Source organism: Trachypithecus francoisi, unplaced genomic scaffold (assembly GCF_009764315.1).
Source record: "Trachypithecus francoisi isolate TF-2019V2 unplaced genomic scaffold, Tfra_2.0 Lachesis_group3, whole genome shotgun sequence".
NCBI lineage: Eukaryota > Metazoa > Chordata > Mammalia > Primates > Cercopithecidae > Trachypithecus > Trachypithecus francoisi.
Genome location: NW_022681468.1, coordinates 95,501,920 through 95,507,919, shown reverse-complemented (window position 1 = coordinate 95,507,919; position 6,000 = coordinate 95,501,920).

Below are 6,000 nucleotides of genomic sequence, written 5' to 3'. Positions count from 1 at the left end.
GAATAACAGCAGACCTCTCGGCAGAAACTCTACAAGCCAGAAGAGAGTGGGGGCCAATATTCAACGTTCTTAAAGAAAAGAATTTTCAACCCAGAATTTCATATCCAGCCAAACTAAGCTTCATCAGTGAAGGAGAAATAAAATCCTTTACAGATAAGCAAATGCTTAGAGATTTTGTCACCACCAGGCCTGCCTTACAAGAGACCCTGAAGGAAGCCCTAAACATGGAAAGGAACAACCGGTACCAGCCATTGCAAAAACATGCCAAAATGTAAAGACCATCGAGGCTAGGAAGAAACTGCATCAACTAACGAGCAAAATAACCAGTTAATATCATAATGACAGGATCAAGTTCACACATAACAATATTAACCTTAAATGTCAATGGACTAAATGCTCCAATTAAAAGACACAGACTGGCAAACTGGATAAAGAGTCAAGACCCATCAGTCTGCTGTATTCAGGAGACCCATCTCACATGCAGAGACATACATAGGCTCAAAATAAGGGATGGAGGAAGATCTACCAAGCAAATGGAGAACAAAAAAAAGCAGGGGTTGCAATCCTAGTCTCTGATAAAACAGACTTTAAACCATCAAAGATCAAAAGAGACAAAGAAGGCCATTACATAATGGTAAAGGGATCAATTCAACAGGAAGAGCTAACTCTCCTAAATATCTATGCACCCAATACAGGAGCACCCAGATTCATAAAGCAAGTCCTTAGAGACCTACAAAGAGACTTAGACTCCCATACAATAATAATGGGAGACTTCAACACTCCACTGTCAACATTAGACAGATCAACGAGACAGAAAGTTAACAAGGATATCCAGGAATTGAACTCATCTCTGCACCAAGCGGACCTAATAGACATCTATAGAACTCTCCACCCCAAATCAACAGAATATACATTCTTCTCAGCACCACATCGCACTTATTCCAAAATTGACCACATAATTGGAAGTAAAGCACTCCTCAGCAAATGTACAAGAACAGAAATTATAACAAACTGTCTCTCAGACCACAGTGCAATCAAACTAGAACTCAGGACTAAGAAACTCAATCAAAACCGCTCAACTACATGGAAACTGAACAACCTGCTCCTGAATGACTACTGGGTACATAACGAAATGAAAGCAGAAATAAAGATGTTCTTTGAAACCAATGAGAACAAAGATACAACATACCAGAATCTCTGGGACACATTTAAAGCAGTGTGTAGAGGGAAATTTATAGCACTAAATGCCCACAAGAGAAAGCAGGAGAGATCTAAAATGGACACTCTAACATCACAATTAAAAGAACTAGAGAGGCAAGAGCAAACACATTCAAAAGCTAGCAGAAGGCAAGAAATAACTAAGATCAGAGCAGAACTGAAGGAGATAGAGACACAAAAAACCCTCCAAAAAATCAATGAATCCAGGAGTTGTTTTTTGAAAAGATCAACAAAATTGACAGACCGCTAGCAAGACTAATAAAGAAGAAAAGAGAGAGGAATCAAATAGACGCAATAAAAAATGATAAAGGGGATATCACCACCGACCCCACAGAAATACAAACAACCATCAGAGAATACTATAAATGCCTCTACGCAAATCAACTAGAAAATCTAGAAGAAATGGATAATTTCCTGGACACTTACACTCTCCCAAGACTAAACCAGGAAGAAGTTGAATCCCTGAATAGACCAATAGCAGGCTCTGAAATTGAGGCAACAATTAATAGCCTACCCACCAAAAAAAGTCCAGGACCAGATGGATTCACAGCTGAATTCTACCAGAGGTACAAGGAGGAGCTGGTACCATTCCTTCTGAAACTATTTCAATCAATAGAAAAAGAGGGAATCCTCCCCAACTCTTTTTATGAGGCCAACATCATCCTGATACCAAAGCCTGGCAGAGACACAACAAAAAAAGAGAATTTTAGACCAATATCCCTGATGAACATCGATGCAAAAATTCTCAATAAAATACTGGCAAACCGGATTCAGCAGCACATCAAAAAGCTTATCCACCATGATCAAGTGGGCTTCATCCCTGGGATGCAAGGCTGGTTCAACATTCGCAAATCAATAAACGTAATCCAGCATATAAACAGAACCAAAGACAAGAACCACATGATTATCTCAATAGATGCAGAAAAGGCTTTTGACAAAATTCAACAGCCCTTTATGCTAAAAACGCTCAATAAATTCGGTATTGATGGAACGTACCTCAAAATAATAAGAGCTATTTATGACAAACCCACAGCTAATATCATACTGAATGGGCAAAAACTGGAAAAATTCCCTTTGAAAACTGGCACAAGACAGGGATGCCCTCTCTCACCACTCCTATTCAACATAGTGTTGGAAGTTCTGGCTAGGGCAATCAGGCAAGAGAAAGAAATCAAGGGTATCCAGTTAGGAAAAGAAGAAGTCAAATTGTCCCTGTTTGCAGATGACATGATTGTATATTTAGAAAACCCCATCGTCTCAGCCCAAAATCTCCTTAAGCTGATAAGCAACTTCAGCAAAGTCTCAGGATACAAAATTAATGTGCAAAAATCACAAGCATTCTTATACACCAGTAACAGACAAGCAGAGAGCCAAATCAGGAATGAACTTCCATTCACAATTGCTTCAAAGAGAATAAAATACCTAGGAATCCAGCTTACAAGGGATGTAAAGGACCTCTTCAAGGAGAACTACAAACCACTGCTCAGTGAAATCAAAGAGGACACAAACAAATGGAAGAACATACCATGCTCATGGATAGGAAGAATCAATATCGTGAAAATGGCCATACTGCCCAAGGTTATTTATAGATTCAATGCCATCCCCATCAAGCTACCAATGACTTTCTTCACAGAATTGAAAAAAACGGCTTTAAAGTTCATATGGAACCAAAAAAGAGCCCGCATTGCCAAGACAATCCTAAGTCAAAAGGACAAAGCTGGAGGCGTCACGCTACCTGACTTCAAACTATACTACAAGGCTACAGTAACCAAAACAGCATGGTACTGGTACCACAACAGAGATATAGACCAATGGAACAGAACAGAGTCCTCAGAAATAATACCACACATCTACAGCCATCTGATCTTTGACAAACCTGAGAGAAACAAGAAATGGGGAAAGGATTCCCTATTTAATAAATGGTGCTGGGAAAATTGGCTAGCCATAAGTAGAAAGCTGAAACTGGATCCTTTCCTTACCCCTTATACGAAAATTAATTCAAGATGGATTAGAGACTTAAATGTTAGACCTAATACCATAAAAACCCTAGAAGAAAATCTAGGTAGTACCATTCAGGACATAGGCATGGGCAAGGACTTCATGTCTAAAACACCAAAAGCAACGGCAGCAAAAGCAAAAATTGACACATGGGATCTAATTAAACTAAAGAGCTTTTGCACAGCAAAAGAAACTACCATCAGAGTGAACAGGCAACCTACAGAATGGGAGAAAATTTTTGCAACCTACTCATCTGACAAAGGGCTAATATCCAGAATCTACAAAGAACTCAAACAAATATACAAGAAAAAAACAAACAACCCCATCAAAAAGTGGGCAAAGGATATGAACAGACATTTCTCAAAAGAAGACATCCATACAGCCAACAGACACATGAAAAAATGCTCATCATCACTCGCCATCAGAGAAATGCAAATCAAAACCACAATGAGATACCATCTCACACCAGTTAGAATGGCAATCATTAAGAAGTCAGGAAACAACAGGTGTTGGAGAGGATGTGGAGAAATAGGAACACTTTTACACTGTTGGTGGGATTGTAAACTAGTTCAACCATTATGGAAAACAGTATGGCGATTCCTCAAGGATCTAGAACTAGATGTACCATATGACCCAGCCATCCCACTACTGGGTATATACCCAAAGGATTATAAATTACTCTACTACAAAGACACATGCACACGTATGTTTATTGCGGCACTATTCACAATAGCAAAGACTTGGAATCAACCCAAATGTCCATCTGTGACAGACTGGATTAAGAAAATGTGGCACATATACACCATGGAATACTATGCAGCCATAAAAAAGGATGAGTTTGCGTCCTTTGTAGGGACATGGATGCAGCTGGAATCCATCATTCTTAGCAAACTATCACAAGAAGAGAAACCAAACACCGCATGTTCTCACTCATAGGTGGGAACTGAATAATGAGATCACTTGGACTCGGGAAGGGGAACATCACACACTGGGGCCTATCATGGGGAGGGGGGAGGAGGGAGGGATTGCATTGGGGAGTTATACATGATATAACGTCATGCACATGTACCCTAGAACTTAAAGTATAATAAAAAAAAAAAAAAAAAAAAAAAAAACAATTATAAACAACAAAAAAAAAAAAAAAGAAAGGGAATTAATTGTTTTGTGTCTGGGTGTTTTGGTGACTTACTGGACAAGAAACCCTTTTCAGTCTTTGGGTAAAACACTGCTGAGTGTAGTGATTCTGGAATGACGAGAGAACCCATGGCAGGTACTGTGGTAGACAGGAACCAACTCCTCCAACTCAGGGATTGCCATGCTCAAGGAGGTGCGCCAGGACTCTAAGCTGTTTGAACAAGTGGATAATGAAACGATGCTGATTTTCTATATGCCTTTTCTATATGCCTCTTCCTCAGTCGTTTGAGGTGTATCAAAGATTTTTACTTGAGATTTTACCTGAATACCAACAAAGTACATGGCAACTGACTATACATTTTTCTCTCCTGAACAGAAGTCAGATAAACATTAATAACTAAAGTGAGTTATTGCAGGCTTTCTGCTTTGATGATAACAAATAGAAAGTAACTGAAAAGCAGAGCTAGAAACTTTATATTACATGGTTTGAAATTGCTGCTTTGAAATACTGTATTTGGAGAGGCAGCTGGTAGTCCCCAACAGTAATGATACCCACTGCGTGCCAGCACCATTTCTACCTGTGGTGTGTCTACTTTAGATATTGTGGGAGGTGAGAAAGTGTCTTCTGTATTTGAAAATGCTAGGATTACCCACTGCTTGAACTAAGTTTGATCTGTTTGCAATCAAAAGAAAAATCTCCAGGGACATTATTTTAGCACAAAAAAACGTTGACAAACTGCTTTGGGGATTGCCTCTTTTGTACCTGGCTGTAATTTGAAAGCTCTCCCAATTATAGTCCCTGAGTTAGGTCATCAGAGTTTTATCTTATTCTACCTATCCCTCCTCTTCCCCACCCCCTGACACAGTCCCTGGCAACTTCCTTTGACTTCAAGAGGTAATGGTCCTCAACCTTTTTGTAAAAGCAATATTGGGAGCAGGAACACCATGCTGTTTCAAAAGGCATTTTTTTCATGATGACTTAGAAAGGTGTAGAAAAAAAAATACATGGTGGTACATTTGAGATTTGGAATGAATCCCTTCTATTTTTGTACTCTGGAAGAGACACTTGGGGTTTCCGTTTAGTGAAAAGATAAAGAACTGAAAGTCATGTAAAGCATAATGGATCCTCATGGTCATACTGGCCATGGGTATTAACTTGTTCAAATGGGACATTTCGAGCCATATTAAAGTTTGTTCTTGTGCCAAATAATATAAGTAGGGAAACTGAGGATGTTTCCTGGAATTCTTGGTCACTAGATAATACACAGACTAACAAAATGCATTTACAGGAAGGCATATTTACCTGTTCAATCATTCCCTATACATTTCCTTGAATAATTTGAAAAATAAGGTGAATTAAATTGGACTATAAAAATCAGAGTCAAGAAAGCAGAAAATTATCATACGTTAGTGTGAATATGGTCATTATCACATAGAAAAGTTTCTTTTTTTTTTTTTTTTTTTTGGAGACGGAGTCTCGCTCTGTTGCCCAGGCTGGAGTGCAGGGGCCGGATCTCAGCTCACTGCAAGCTCCGCCTCCCGGGTTTACGCCATTCTCCTGCCTCAGCCTCCCGAGTAGCTGGGACTACAGGCGCCCGCCACCACGCCCAGCTAGTGTTTTTTTGTATTTTTTTAGTAGAGATGGGGTTT